General features: G+C 47.5%; 18 non-coding genes and 2 pseudogenes across 18 annotated transcripts; all 20 read left to right on the forward strand.

Annotated features, from left to right (window-relative positions):
- The first annotated feature begins 317 nt into the window (after nucleotides 1-317).
- Nucleotides 318-481, forward strand: LOC134950540 (U1 spliceosomal RNA). The gene has a single exon (XR_010183441.1). It is a non-coding gene; the product is annotated as a U1 spliceosomal RNA (small nuclear RNA).
- A 152-nt stretch (nucleotides 482-633) lies between these two features.
- Nucleotides 634-796, forward strand: LOC134952664 (U1 spliceosomal RNA). Its single transcript, XR_010185140.1, has one exon. It is a non-coding gene; the product is annotated as a U1 spliceosomal RNA (small nuclear RNA).
- Nucleotides 797-1,469: 673 nt separating this feature from the next.
- Nucleotides 1,470-1,633, forward strand: LOC134951937 (U1 spliceosomal RNA). The gene has a single exon (XR_010184578.1). It is a non-coding gene; the product is annotated as a U1 spliceosomal RNA (small nuclear RNA).
- Nucleotides 1,634-1,785: 152 nt separating this feature from the next.
- Nucleotides 1,786-1,948, forward strand: LOC134953382 (U1 spliceosomal RNA). The gene has a single exon (XR_010185551.1). It is a non-coding gene; the product is annotated as a U1 spliceosomal RNA (small nuclear RNA).
- A 670-nt stretch (nucleotides 1,949-2,618) lies between these two features.
- On the forward strand, nucleotides 2,619-2,782 carry LOC134950926 (U1 spliceosomal RNA). Its single transcript, XR_010183758.1, has one exon. It is a non-coding gene; the product is annotated as a U1 spliceosomal RNA (small nuclear RNA).
- Nucleotides 2,783-2,934: 152 nt separating this feature from the next.
- LOC134953449 (U1 spliceosomal RNA) lies at nucleotides 2,935-3,097 on the forward strand. Its single transcript, XR_010185587.1, has one exon. It is a non-coding gene; the product is annotated as a U1 spliceosomal RNA (small nuclear RNA).
- Nucleotides 3,098-3,768: 671 nt separating this feature from the next.
- Nucleotides 3,769-3,932, forward strand: LOC134951483 (U1 spliceosomal RNA). Its single transcript, XR_010184215.1, has one exon. It is a non-coding gene; the product is annotated as a U1 spliceosomal RNA (small nuclear RNA).
- A 152-nt stretch (nucleotides 3,933-4,084) lies between these two features.
- On the forward strand, nucleotides 4,085-4,247 carry LOC134953034 (U1 spliceosomal RNA). Its single transcript, XR_010185379.1, has one exon. It is a non-coding gene; the product is annotated as a U1 spliceosomal RNA (small nuclear RNA).
- Nucleotides 4,248-4,918: 671 nt separating this feature from the next.
- On the forward strand, nucleotides 4,919-5,082 carry LOC134951539 (U1 spliceosomal RNA). The gene has a single exon (XR_010184261.1). It is a non-coding gene; the product is annotated as a U1 spliceosomal RNA (small nuclear RNA).
- A 152-nt stretch (nucleotides 5,083-5,234) lies between these two features.
- LOC134953421 (U1 spliceosomal RNA) lies at nucleotides 5,235-5,397 on the forward strand. The gene has a single exon (XR_010185568.1). It is a non-coding gene; the product is annotated as a U1 spliceosomal RNA (small nuclear RNA).
- A 2,624-nt stretch (nucleotides 5,398-8,021) lies between these two features.
- Nucleotides 8,022-8,185, forward strand: LOC134950446 (U1 spliceosomal RNA). Its single transcript, XR_010183364.1, has one exon. It is a non-coding gene; the product is annotated as a U1 spliceosomal RNA (small nuclear RNA).
- Nucleotides 8,186-8,337: 152 nt separating this feature from the next.
- LOC134952898 (U1 spliceosomal RNA) lies at nucleotides 8,338-8,500 on the forward strand. The gene has a single exon (XR_010185277.1). It is a non-coding gene; the product is annotated as a U1 spliceosomal RNA (small nuclear RNA).
- Nucleotides 8,501-9,161: 661 nt separating this feature from the next.
- On the forward strand, nucleotides 9,162-9,325 carry LOC134950639 (U1 spliceosomal RNA). The gene has a single exon (XR_010183523.1). It is a non-coding gene; the product is annotated as a U1 spliceosomal RNA (small nuclear RNA).
- Nucleotides 9,326-9,477: 152 nt separating this feature from the next.
- Nucleotides 9,478-9,640, forward strand: LOC134952424 (U1 spliceosomal RNA). Its single transcript, XR_010184949.1, has one exon. It is a non-coding gene; the product is annotated as a U1 spliceosomal RNA (small nuclear RNA).
- Nucleotides 9,641-10,310: 670 nt separating this feature from the next.
- Nucleotides 10,311-10,474, forward strand: LOC134950674 (U1 spliceosomal RNA). Its single transcript, XR_010183552.1, has one exon. It is a non-coding gene; the product is annotated as a U1 spliceosomal RNA (small nuclear RNA).
- A 152-nt stretch (nucleotides 10,475-10,626) lies between these two features.
- LOC134953318 (U1 spliceosomal RNA) lies at nucleotides 10,627-10,768 on the forward strand (annotated as a pseudogene).
- A 695-nt stretch (nucleotides 10,769-11,463) lies between these two features.
- On the forward strand, nucleotides 11,464-11,627 carry LOC134951113 (U1 spliceosomal RNA). The gene has a single exon (XR_010183912.1). It is a non-coding gene; the product is annotated as a U1 spliceosomal RNA (small nuclear RNA).
- Nucleotides 11,628-11,779: 152 nt separating this feature from the next.
- LOC134953472 (U1 spliceosomal RNA) lies at nucleotides 11,780-11,921 on the forward strand (annotated as a pseudogene).
- Nucleotides 11,922-12,616: 695 nt separating this feature from the next.
- LOC134951385 (U1 spliceosomal RNA) lies at nucleotides 12,617-12,780 on the forward strand. The gene has a single exon (XR_010184136.1). It is a non-coding gene; the product is annotated as a U1 spliceosomal RNA (small nuclear RNA).
- A 152-nt stretch (nucleotides 12,781-12,932) lies between these two features.
- Nucleotides 12,933-13,095, forward strand: LOC134952045 (U1 spliceosomal RNA). Its single transcript, XR_010184665.1, has one exon. It is a non-coding gene; the product is annotated as a U1 spliceosomal RNA (small nuclear RNA).
- The last annotated feature ends 216 nt before the right edge of the window (nucleotides 13,096-13,311 follow it).

Consider the following 13,311-nt stretch of genomic DNA (forward strand, 5'->3'; position numbering starts at 1 on the left):
CCCATTTTCTCTATTCATATGCAGACGAGGGTTGAAGCCAACTTTGACCCACTGCTTGGATGACATCACCATATGCAAATCCATCTGCTGCAGGCCTTCCTCCAGGAATGCTTGCACTAGTTGTTGCATTTGGTTTGTTGTTTGGGGGTGCTTCAGTATTAGGCAGCCTTCTGCCCTCCCATGTTCATCTGAAAATATGTGTTCTCCCTGCAGTTGTTGTCCCCAGATGAGAGTTCCCTTGTGCTGCCTCAGTTGAATCTTCTTTACTTGACAGAGATGTGCCTGAGCAGCGGCCCTCCCCAGCCCTATCCCAAATCATACTTATTTTGCATAGGAGATACCATGGTCATGAAGATTGTTCTCCCAGGGTGAGGTTCATTCATTGCATTCTGGGTATGCTGACCCCTGTGATTTCCCCAAATGTGGGAAACTTGACTGCATTATTTGTGGTAGTGGGGGACTGTGTTTGTGCTTTCCTCTGGTCAGCTCTGGTAAAAGTCAGATTTCTTTGTCTCAGATCTTCCTCTAGCCTTGTTCTTCTTTCGAGAGTTCCCTTGTGCTGCCTCAGTTGGATCTCCTTTACTTGACAGGGGGGTGCCCAAGCAGCGACCCTCCCCAGCTCTAGCCCAACTCCTACTTACCTGCCAGGTGAGATACTATGATCATGAAGGTGCTTCTCCCAGGACAAGGCTCACCCATTGCACTCTGGGTGTGCTGCCCCTGTGATTTCCCCAAATGTGGGAAACTTGACTGCATAATTTGTGTTTCCACTGGTCGGCTTTCATATAATTCAGATCTCTTTGTCTCAGGTCTCTCTCCAGCCTAGTTTGCAGTCTGTTTCCACTTCTTCTTTTTTGAGCCCCTCCCTTCTATACCCTTGTGCACTATCCTGACTTCTCCTCCTGTCTGCTTACTTTGTGCCTTCCAATGCACAATGCAAACTACAGGTAGTGCTGCAGGGCCCACAAACTTTTACTTGCATTACAGAGCAGCTCTGGAGCTGTTACAGTGCCCAGCTGCTGCAAGAAATCAGCTTGAATGCTTCAGGGGCTGGGGCATTGCCAACATGAGCCCCACACCGAAGGAGGGTGGGGGTGTTTAATGCGAACTAAGGGTCATCCAAGCGCCGCAAAAGGCCGCCATTCCCTGCATACCCCTTTTCTCTTTTCATATGCAGATGAGGGTTCCAGCCAACCGTGCCCACTGCTTGGATGACATCACTGTATGCAAATCCGTCTTCTGCAGACCTTCCCCCAGGAATGCTTGTACTAGTTGTTGCATTTGGTTTGTTGTTTGGGGGTGCTTCAGTATTAGGCAGCCTTCTGCCCTCCCATGTTCATCTGAAAATATGTGTTCTCCCTGCAGTTGTTGTCCCCAGATGAGAGTTCCCTTGTGCTGCCTCAGTTGAATCTCCTTTACTTGACAGAGATGTGCCTGAGCAGCGGCCCTCCCCAGCCCTATCCCAAATCATATTTATTTTGCATAGGAGATATCATGGTAATGAAGACTGTTATCCCAGGGTGAGGTTCATTCATTGCATTCTGGGTATGCTGACCCCTGTGATTTCCCCAAATGTGGGAAACTCGACTTCATTATTTGTGGTAGTGGGGGACTGTGTTTGTGCTTTCCTCTGGTCAGCTCTGGTAAAAGTCAGATTTATTTGCCTCAGATCTTCCTCTAGCCTTGTTCTTCTTTCGAGAGTTCCCTTGTGCTGACTCAGTTGGATCTCCTTCACTTGACAGGGAAGTGCCCGAGCAGCGACCTTCCCCAGCTCTAGCCCAACTCCTACTTACCTGCCAGGTGAGATACTATGATCATGTAGGTGCTTCTCCCAGGGCAAGGCTCACCCATTGCACTCTTGGTGTGCTGCCCCTGTGATTTCCCAAAATGTGGGAAACTTGACTGCATAATTTGTGTTTCCCCTGGTCGGCTCTCGTATAATTCAGATCTCTTTGTCTCAGGTTTCTTTCCAGCCTAGTTTGCTGTCTGTTTCCACTTCTCTTTTCTTGAGCCGCTCCCTTCTATGCCCTTGCGCACTATTCTGACCTCTCCTGTCTGCTTACTTTGTGCCTTCCAACGCACAATGCAAACTACAGGTAGTGCTGCAGGGCCCACACCCTTTTACATGCTTTACAGAGCAGCTCTGGAGCTGTTACAGTGCCCAGCTGCTGCAAGAAATCAGCTTGAATGCTTCAGGGGCTGGGGCATAACCAACATGAGCCCCACACCGAAGGAGGGTGGAGATGTTTAATGCGAATTAGGGGTCATCCAAGCGCCGCAAAAGGCCGCCATTCCCTGCACATCCCTTTTTTCTTTTCATATGCAGACGAGGGTTGAAGCCAACTTTGACCCACTGCTTGGATGACATCACCATATGCAAATCCATCTGCTGCAGGCCTTCCCCAGGAATGCTTGCACTAGTTGTTGCATTTGGTTTGTTGTTTGGGGGTGCTTCAGTATTAGGCAGCCTTCTGCCCTCCCATGTTCATCTGAAAATATGTGTTCTCCCTGCAGTTGTTGTCCCAAGATGAGAGTTCCCTTGTGCTGCCTCAGTTGAATCGCCTTTACTTGACAGAGATGTGCCTGAGCAGCGGCCCTCCCCATCCCTGTCCCAAATCATACTTATTTTGCATAGGAGATACCATGGTCATGAAGATTGTTCTCCCAGGGTGAGGTTCATTCATTGCATTCTGGGTATGCTGACCCCTGTGATTTCCCCAAATGTTGGAAACTCGACTGCATTATTTGTGGTAGTGGGGGGCTGTGTTTGTGCTTTCCTCTGGTCAGCTCTGGTAAAAGTCAGATTTCTTTGTCTCAGATCTTCCTCTAGCCTTGTTCTTCTTTCGAGAGTTCCCTTGTGCTGCCTCAGTTGGATCTCCTTCACTTGACAGGGGGGTGCCCGAGCAGCGACCCTCCCCAGCTCTAGCCTAACTCCTACTTACCTGCCAGGTGAGATACTATGATCATGTAGGTGCTTCTCCCAGGGCAAGGCTCACCCATCGCACTCTTGGTGTGCTGCCCCTGTGATTTCCCCAAATGTGGGAAACTTGACTGCATAATTTGTGTTTCCCCTGGTCGGCTCTCGTATAATTCAGATGTCTTTGTCTCAGGTCTCTCTCCAGCCTAGTTTGCTGTCTGTTTCCACTTCTCTTTTCTTGAGCCGCTCCCTTCTATGCCCTTGCGCACTATCCTGACTTCTCCCGTCTGCTTACTTTGTGCCTTCCAACGCACAATGCGAACTACAGGTAGTGCTGCAGGGCCCACACCCTTTTACTTGCCTTACAGAGCAGCTCTGGAGCTGTTACAGTGCCCAGCTGCTGCAAGAAATCAGCTTGAATGCTTCAGGGGCTGGGGCATAGCCAACATGAGCCCCACACCGAAGGAGGGTGGAGGTGTTTAATGCGAACTAGGGGTCATCCAAGCGCCGCAAAAGGCCGCCATGCCCTGCATGCCCCTCTTCTCTATTCATATGCAGATGAGTGTTGAAGCCAACTTTGACCCACTGCTTGGATGACATCACCATATGCAAATCCATCTGCTGCAGGCCTTCCCCCAGGAATGCTTGCACTAGTTGTTGCATTTGGTTTGTTGTTTGGGGGTGCTTCAGTATTAGGCAGCCTTCTGCCCTCCCATGTTCATCTGAAAATTTGTGTTCTCCCTGCAGTTGTTGTCCCCCGATGAGAGTTCCCTTGTGCTGCCTCAGTTGAATCTCCTTTACTTGACAGAGATGTGCCTGAGCAGCGGCCCTCCCCAGCTCTATCCCAAATCATACTTATTTTGCATAGGAGATACCATGGTCATGAAGATTGTTTTCCCAGGGTGAGGTTCATTCATTGCATTCTGGGTATGCTGACCCCTGTGATTTCCCCAAATGTGGGAAACTGGACTGCATTATTTGTGGTAGTGAGGGACTGTGTTTGTGCTTTCCTCTGGTCAGCTCTGGTAAAAGTCAGATTTCTTTGTCTCAGATCTTCCTCTAGCCTTGTTCTTCTTTCGAGAGTTCCCTTGTGCTGCCTCAGTTGGATCTCCTTCACTTGACAGGGGGGTGCCCGAGCAGCGACCCTCCCCAGCTCTAGCCCAGCTCCTACTTACCTGCCAGGTGAGATACTATGATCATGAAGGTGCTTCTCCCAGGGCAAGGCTCACCCATTGCACTCTGGGTGTGCTACTCCTGCGGTTTCCCCAAATGTTGGACACTTGACTGCATAATTTGTGTTTCACCTGGTCGGCTCTCGTATAATTCAGATCTCTTTGTCTCAGGTCTCTCTCCAGCCTAATTTGCAGTCTGTTTCCACTTCTCTTTTCTTGAGTTGCTCCCTTCTATGCCCTTGCGCACTGTCCTGACTTCTCCCGTCTGCTTACTTTGTGCCTTCCAACGCACAATGCAAACTACAGGTAGTGCTGCAGGGCCCACACCCTTTTACTTGCCTTACAGAGCAGCTCTGGAGCTGTTACAGTGCCCAGCTGCTGCAAGAAATCAGCTTGAATGCTTCAGGGGCTGGGGCATAGCCATCATGAGCCCCACACCGAAGGAGGGTGGAGGTGTTTAATGCGAACTAGGGGTCATCCAAGCACCGCAAAAGGCCGCCATGCCCTGCATGCCAATTTTATCTTTTCATATGCAGACGAGGGTTGAAGCCAACTTTGACCCACTGCTTGGATGACATCACCATATGCAAATCCATCTGCTGCAGGCCTTCCCCCAGGAATGCTTGCACTAGTTGTTGCATTTGGTTTGTTGTTTGGGGGTGCTTCAGTATTAGGCAGCCTTCTGCCCTCCCATGTTCATCTGAAAATATGTGTACCTCCTGCAGTTGTTGTCCCCAGATGAGAGTTCCCTTGTGCTGCCTCAGTTGAATCTCCTTTACTTGACAGAGATGTGCCTGAGCAGCGGCCCTCTCCAGCCCTATCCCAAATCATACTTATTTTGCATAGGAGATATTATGGTCATGAAGATTGTTCTCCCAGGGTGAGGTTCATTCATTGCATTCTGGGTATGCTGACCCCTGTTATTTCCCCAAATGTGGTAAACTTGACAGCATTATTTGTGGTAGTGGGGGACTGTGTTTGTGCTTTCCTCTGGTCAGCTCTGGTAAAAGTCAGATTTCTTTGTCTCAGATCTTCCTCTAGCCTTGTTCTTCTTTCGAGAGTTCCCTTGTGCTGCCTTAGTTGGATCTCCTTCACTTGACAGGGGGGTGCCCGAGCAGTGACCCTCCCCAGCTCTAGCCCAACTCCTACTTACCTGCTAGGTGAGATACTATGATCATGAAGGTGCTTCTCCCAGGGCAAGGCTCACCAATTGCACTCTGGGTGTGCTGCTCCTGCGATATCCTCAAATGTGGGAAACTTGACTGCATAATTTGTGTTTCCCCTGGTCGGCTCTCGTATAATTCAGATCTCTTTGTCTCATGTCTCTCTCCAGCCTAGTTTGCTGTCTGTTTACACTTCTCTTTTCTTGAGCCACTCCCTTCTATGCCCTTGCGCACTATCTTGACTTCTACCGTCTGCTTACTTTGTGCCGTCCAACGCACAATGCGAACTACAGGTAGTGCTGCAGGGCCCACACCCTTTTAGTTGCCTTACAGAGCAGCTCTGGAGCTATTACAGTGCCCAGCTGCTGCAAGTAATCAGCTTGAATGCTTCAGGGGCTGGGGCATAGCCAACATGAGCCCCACACCGAAGTAGGGTGGAGGTGTTTAATGCGAACTAGGGGTCATCCAAGCGCCGCAAAAGGCCGCCATGCCCTGCACGCCCCTTTTCTCTTTTCATATGCAGACGAGGGTTGAAGCCAACTTTGACCCACTGCTTGGATGACATCACCATATGCAAATCCATCTGCTGCAGGCCTTCCCCCAGGAATGCTTGTACTAGTTGTTGCGTTTGGTTTGTTGTTTGGGGGTGCTTCAGTATTAGGCAGCCTTCTGCCCTCCCATGTTCATCTGAAAATATGTGTTCTCCCTGCAGTTGTTGTCCCCAGATGAGAGTTCCCTTGTGCTGCCTCAGTTGAATCTCCTTTACTTGACAAGGGAGGCATTTTGGATTTTTTCTTTGGGTACCCATACACCTGATGGTCTGAATGAGAGCATCGAACTGAACAACATTGGCAGTCTCTGAAGATTTTATCTATTGATTTACCTAATACATTATTTATTGAATATCCATTTATTGTATGTTTAATAAATAAAAAAATTATTAGAAGTAGCTATTTTGGAAACAGCTTTCCTCTTAGGATGAAACTGTATAATCCTGTTGTGTGTGTTCCTTTAAAGTTCTTTAGTAAAATCCACTAGTAATGATGAACATCAGATTTCTTCCTCCATCCTCTTTTTACACTTTCTCTTGGTTCTATATATATTTTTTTTTCTATTTTTATTTTTTTCCCCTCCTTCTCCCAAAAGGCCCCCCTCCCCCCCCCCCCCTCCCTGTTTTACATTTTAAAATCTTTAAATATTTAAATCTTCGAATCCTTAAATTGTCTGTTTAATATTTATTTTTTCTTCAATTCTTTTTGTTGTTTAAACAGCAATGTAGTTATTCCAGGGGTTAAAATAATGAAATATAGAAATAATATTAACAAAAATTAAAGGTAAAAATGAATTGATAGAATGATCCCATTAAAAGTAAATAAATAATATGGATGTTAAGCTGAGCAGGTTGGATTCGAACATGGGACTAGCTGCATAGAGTGCATTTGATGTTTCCCCTGCGCCACAAGAACTGCTTTAGTAATGGCATGGATTTATGTTACCCTAAAAGGTTTTATATAAGTAAATGGGGATCCTTAGTGCTGAGTCTCTGAATTATGTATATGTGATTATAGATATGAGGTATTGATTGAAAGATTATAGGTTAATCTGTATATAGATTATATATTTTCTGTTATTTTTTAAACCACCTTGTTGCTTATTTTATTATTATTTTTAATCACCATGTTGCTTATTTTTATATTATGAAATGCCTTTATATGTGCAATTGCAATTAGAAAGTTGTTCCATATGTGAGTCATTACATGTATGCATCCAATTAGTACATGTATGTATCCAATCAACTAATTAGTAATGCTATTGGTCCGGTGCATTTTAAAAAGAGCCTGCTAGGCTGCTGATGTATCCTCTGACGAAACCGCTCTTGGATAACAGCGGAAAAACGCGTAAGGAAGGTGATTACCGGACACTCTGATTGCTGAGATATAAGCCCGTTCATGAACGAGCTACATCACGGCGGACGTCTGATGTAAAGACAGCGGTGAAGGGGAAAAAGCAATTTGAGACCGAGCAAAAGGAGGTCTCTACCCCACGGCAGGGAGAAATATCCCGACCGCGAGTGCCAATAAGATCCAGCCACGGTTAACGGGGGTCGTAGCATACCGCTGTGTTTCACCAACCATCACAGCGCTCTCCCCCTGTTTTCTTTCATTACTCACGTGAGTTACATATGAACTTTAACTGCAGTAAATAAGAGGCGTTGGTTACAACTGTTGCTGTTCATCCACAAGAAGGAATTTAATGTATCAATTACAATTGGAAAGTAATGATTAAATTACAACAGCTGTATCCAGGAGGATTTTTTGGACACTTTAATAAACATTCCGTTGTCATCAAGGGCAATATGAAATAGATCCTGATTACATTTAGATATGGATAGTGGTGCCTATATATGTTGACTCCATTGTATTTTATTGAATGTGGGTTTCTTCTGTCTATATATATTTTTTAAAAATAAAGAGCTTGTATATTTTATTTTTTGCGCTCCCTTAATAACAAGTGTGATTATCTTTAAAATTTGGTTTATTATTGGTAGAACAGTACTACCTATGGGAGCAGCATTTTATAATATATGGTGAAAATTAATAGATGTATAAAGATTAAATAAGCAACAAATTGGTGAAATAGATAAGTTTTGATAGAATCGCTGGGTTCTATATATATATATTGACATTTGGTTATATATATGTATAGACTTTATAAATTCTTGACAGAGATGTGCCTGAGCAGCGGCCCTCCCCAGCCCTATCCCAAATCATAATTATTTTGCATAGGAGATACCATGGTCATGAAGATTGTTCTCCCAGGGTGAGGTTCATTCATTGCATTCTGGGTATGCTGACCCCTGTGATTTCCCCAAATGTGGGAAACTCGACTGCATTATTTGTGGTAGTGGGGGACTGTGTTTGTGCTTTCCTCTGGTCAGCTCTGGTAAAAGTCAGATTTATTTGTCTCAGATCTTCCTCTAGCCTTGTTCTTCTTTCGAGAGTTTCCATGTGCTGCCTCAGTTGGATCTCCTTCACTTGACAGGGGGGTGCCCAAGCAGCGACCCTCCCCAGCTCTAGCCCAACTCCTACTTACCTGCCAGGTGAGATACTATGATCATGAAGGTGCTTCTCCCAGGGCAAGGCTCACCCATTGCACTCTGGGTGTGCTGCTCCTGCGGTTTCCCCAAATGTTGGACACTTGACTGCATAATTTGTGTTTCCCCTGGTCGGCTCTCGTATAATTCAGATCTCTTTGTCTCAGGTCTCTCTCCAGCCTAGTTTGCTGTCTGTTTCCACTTCTCTTTTCTTGAGTTGCTCCCTTCTATGCCCTTGCGCACTATCCTGACTTCTCCCGTCTGCTTACTTTGTGCCTTCCAACGCACAATGCAAACCACAGGTAGTGCTGCAGGGCCCACACCCTTTTACTTGCCTTACAGAGCAGCTCTGGAGCTGTTACAGTGCCCAGCTGCTGCAAGAAATCAGCTTGAATGCTTCAGGGGCTGGGGCATAGCCCCACACCGAAGGAGGGTGGAGGTGTTTAATGCAAACTAGGGGTCATCCAAGCGCCGCAAAAGGCCGCCATGCCCTGCACGCCCCTTTTCTCTTTTCATATGCAGACGAGGGTTGAAGCCAACTTTGACCCACTGCTTGGATGACATCACCATATGCAAATCCATCTGCTGCAGGCCTTCCCCCAGGAATGCTTGCACTAGTTGTTGCATTTGGTTTGTTGTTTGGGGGTGCTTCAGTATTAGGCAGCCTTCTGCCCTCCCATGTTCATCTGAAAATATGTGTTCTCCCTGCAGTTGTTGTCCCCAGATGAGAGTTCCCTTGTGCTGCCTCAGTTGAATCTCCTTTACTTGACAGAGATGTGCCTGAGCAGCGGCCCTCCCCAGCCCTATCCCAAGTCATACTTATTTTGCATAGGAGATACCATGGTCATGAAGATTGTTCTCCCAGGGTGAGGTTCATTCATTGCATTCTGGGTATGCTGACCCCTATGATTTCCCCAAATGTGGGAAACTCGACTGCATTATTTGTGGTAGTGGGGGACTGTGTTTGTTCTTTCCTCTGGTCAGCTCTGGTAAAAGTCAGATTTATTTGTCTCAGATCTTCCTCTAGCCTTGTTCTTCTATCGAGAGTTTCCTTGTGCTGCCTCAGTTGGATCTACTTCACTTGACAGGGGGGTGCCCGAGCAGCGACCCTCCCCAGCTCTATCCCAAATCCTACTTACCTGCCAGGTGAGATACTATGATCATGAAGGTGCTTCTCCCAGGGCAAGTCTCACCCATTGCACTCTGGGTGTGCTGCTCCTGCGATTTCCCCAAATGTGGGAAACTTGACTGCATAATTTGTGTTTCCCCTGGTCGGCTCTCGTATAATTCAGATCTCTTTGTCTCAGGTCTCTCTCCAGCCTAGTTTGCTGTCTATTTCCACTTATTTTTTCTTGAGCCGCTCCCTTCTATGCCCTTGCGCACTATCCTGACTTCTCCCGTCTGCTTAATTTGTGCCTTCCAACGCACAATGCGAACTAAAGGTAGTGCTGCAGGGCCCACGCCCTTTTACTTGCCTTACAGAGCAGCTCTGGAGCTGTTACAGTGCCTAGCTGCTGCAAGAAATCAGCTTGAATGCTTCAGGGGCAGGGGCATAGCCAACATGAGCCCCACACCGAAGGAGGGTGGAGGTGTTTAATGCGAACTAGGGGTCATCCAATCGCCGCAAAAGGCCGCCATGCCCTGCACGCCCCTTTTCTCTTTTCATATGCAGACGAGGGTTGAAGCCAACTTTGACCCACTGCTTGGATGACATCACCATATGCAAATTCATCTGCTGCAGCCTTCCCCCAGGAATGCTTGCACTAGTTGTTGCATTTGGTTTGTTGTTTGGGGGTGCTTCAGTATTAGGCAGCCTTCTGCCCTCCCATGTTCATCTGAAAATATGTGTTCTCCCTGCAGTTGTTGTCCCCAGATGAGAGTTCCCTTGTGCTGCCTCAGTTGAATCTTCTTTACTTGACAGAGATGTGCCTGAGCAGCGGCCCTCCCCAGCCCTATCCCAAATCATACTTATTTTGCATAGGAGATACCATGGTCATGAAGATTGTTCTCCCAGGGTGAGGTTCATTCATTGCATTCTGGGTATGCTGACCCCTGTGATTTCCTTAAATGTGGGAAACTCGACTGCATTATTTGTGGTAGTGGGGGACTGTGTTTGTGCTTTCCTCTGGTCAGCTCTGGTAAAAGTCAGATTTCTTTGTCTCAGATTTTCCTCTAGCCTTGTTCTTCTTTCGAGAGTTCCCTTGTGCTGCCTCAGTTGGATCTCCTTCACTTGACAGGGGGGTGCCCGAGCAGCGACCCTCCCCAGCTCTAGCCCAACTCCTACTTACCTGCCAGGTGAGATACTATGATCATGAAGTTGCTTCTCCCTGGGCAAGGATCACCCATTGCACTCTGGGTGTGCTGCCCCTGTGATTTCCCCAAATGTGGGAAACTTGACTGCGTAATTTGTGTTTCCCCTGGTCGGCTCTCATATAATTCAGATCTCTTTGTCTCAGGTCTCTCTCCAGCCTAGTTTGCTGTCTGTTTCCACTTCTTTTTTCTTGAGCCCCTCCCTTCTATACCCTTGTGCACTATCCTGACTTCTCCTCCTGTCTGCTTACTTTGTGCCTTACAATGCACAATGCAAACTACAGGTAGTGCTGCAGGGCCCACACCCTTTTACTTGCCTTACAGAGCAGCTCTGGAGCTGTTACAGTGCCCAGCTGCTGCAAGAAATCAGCTTGAATGCTTCAGGGGCTGGGGCATGGCCAACATGAGCCCCACACCGAAGGAGGGTGAAGGTGTTTAATGCGAGCTAGGGGTCATCCAAGCGCCGCAAAAGGCTGCCATGCCCTGCACGCCCCTTTTCTCTTTTCATATGCAGACGAGGGTTGAAGCCAACTTTGACCCACTGCTTGGATGACATCACCATATGCAAATCCATCTGCTGCAGGCCTTCCCCCAGGAATGCCTGCACTAGTTGTTGCATTTTGTTTGTTGTTTTGGGGTGCTTCAGTATTAGGTAGCCTTCTGCCCTCCCATGTTCATCTGAAAATATGTGTTCTCCCTGCAGTTGTTGTCCCCAGATGAGAGTTCCCTTGTGCTGCCTCAGTTGAATCTCCTTTACTTGACAGAGATGTGCCTGAGCAGCGGCCCTCCCCAGCCCTATCCCAAATCATACTTATTTTGCATAGGAGATACCTTGGTCATGAAGATTGTTCTCCCAGGGTGAGGTTCATTCATTGCATTCTGGGTATGCTGACCCCTGTGATTTCCACAAATGTGGGAAACTCGACTGCATTATTTGTGGTAGTGGGGGACTGTGTTTGTGCTTTCCTCTGGTCAGCTCTGGTAAAAGTCAGATTTCTTTGTCTCAGATTTTCCTCTAGCCTTGTTCTTCTTTCGAGAGTTCCCTTGTGCTGCCTCAGTTGGATCTCCTTCACTTGACAGGGGGCTGCCCGAGCAGCGACCCTCCCCAGCTCTAGCCCAACTCCTACTTACCTGCCAGGTGAGATACTATGATCATGAAGTTGCTTCTCCCATGGCAAGGATCACCCATTGCACTCTGGGTGTGCTGCCCCTGTGATTTCCCCAAATGTGGGAAACTTGACTGCGTAATTTGTGTTTCCCCTGGTCGGCTCTCATATAATTCAGATCTCTTTGTCTCAGGTCTCTCTCCAGCCTAGTTTGCTGTCTGTTTCCACTTCTTTTTTCTTGAGCCCCTCCCTTCTATACCCTTGTGCACTATCCTGACTTCTCCTCCCGTCTGCTTACTTTGTGCCTTACAATGCACAATGCAAACTACAGGTAGTGCTGCAGGGCCCACACACTTTTACTTGCCTTACAGAGCAGCTCTGGAGCTGTTACAGTGCCCAGCTGCTGCAAGAAATCAGCTTGAATGCTTCAGGGACTGGGGCATGGCCAACATGAGCCCCACACAGAAGGAGGGTGGGGGTATTTAATGCGAACTAGGGGTCATCCAAGCGCCGCAAAAGGCCGCCATGCCCTGCATACCCCTTTTCTCTTTTCATATGCAGATGAGGGTTCCAGCCAACTTTGGCCCACTGCTTGGATGACATCACCGTATGCAAATCCGTCTTCTGCAGACCTTCCCCCAGGAATGCTTGTACTAGTTGTTGCATTTGGTTTGTTGTTTGGGGGTGCTTCAGTATTAGGCAGCCTTCTGCCCTCCCATGTTCATCTGAAAATATGTGTTCTCCCTGCAGTTGTTGTCCCCAGATGAGAGTTCCCTTGTGCTGCCTCAGTTGAATCTTCTTTACTTGACAGAGATGTGCCTGAGCAGCGGCCCTCCCCAGCCCTATCCCAAATCATACTTATTTTGCATAGGAGATACCATGGTCATGAAGATTGTTCTCCCAGGGTGAGGTTCATTCATTGCATTCTGGGTATGCTGACCCCTGTGATTTCCCCAAATGTGGGAAACTTGACTGCATTATTTGTGGTAGTGAGTGACTGTGTTTGTGCTTTCCTCTGGTCAGCTCTTGTAAAAGTCAGATTTCTTTGTCTCAGATCTTCCTCTAGCCTTGTTCTTCTTTCGAGAGTTTCCTTGTGCTGCTTCAGTTGGATCTCCTTCACTTGACAGGGGGGTGCCCGAGCAGCGACCCTCCCCAGCTCTAGCCCAACTCCTACTTACCTGCCAGGTGAGATACTATGATCATGAAGGTGCTTCTCCCAGGGCAAGGCTCACCCATTGCACTCTGGGTGTGCTGCTCCTGCGATTTCCCCAAATGTGGGAAACTTGACTGCATAATTTGTGTTTCCCCTGGTCGGCTCTCGTATAATTCAGATCTCTTTGTCTCAGGTCTCTCTCCAGCCTAGTTTGCTGTCTGTTTCCACTTCTCTTTTCTTGAGCCGCTCCCTTCTATGCCCTTGCGCACTATCCCAGGATAATTATTGTAGCTGGTCTGCGGGTAACAGCTCTCAGATCCACTTCTAGAAAAAATGCAACAATGTAATTTGAGTGACAAACTGCAGAGATGAACCCTTTCTGTGACTGCTGCACAG

The sequence above is a fragment of the Pseudophryne corroboree genome, chromosome 8, assembly GCF_028390025.1.
Source record: "Pseudophryne corroboree isolate aPseCor3 chromosome 8, aPseCor3.hap2, whole genome shotgun sequence".
Lineage (NCBI taxonomy): Eukaryota > Metazoa > Chordata > Amphibia > Anura > Myobatrachidae > Pseudophryne > Pseudophryne corroboree.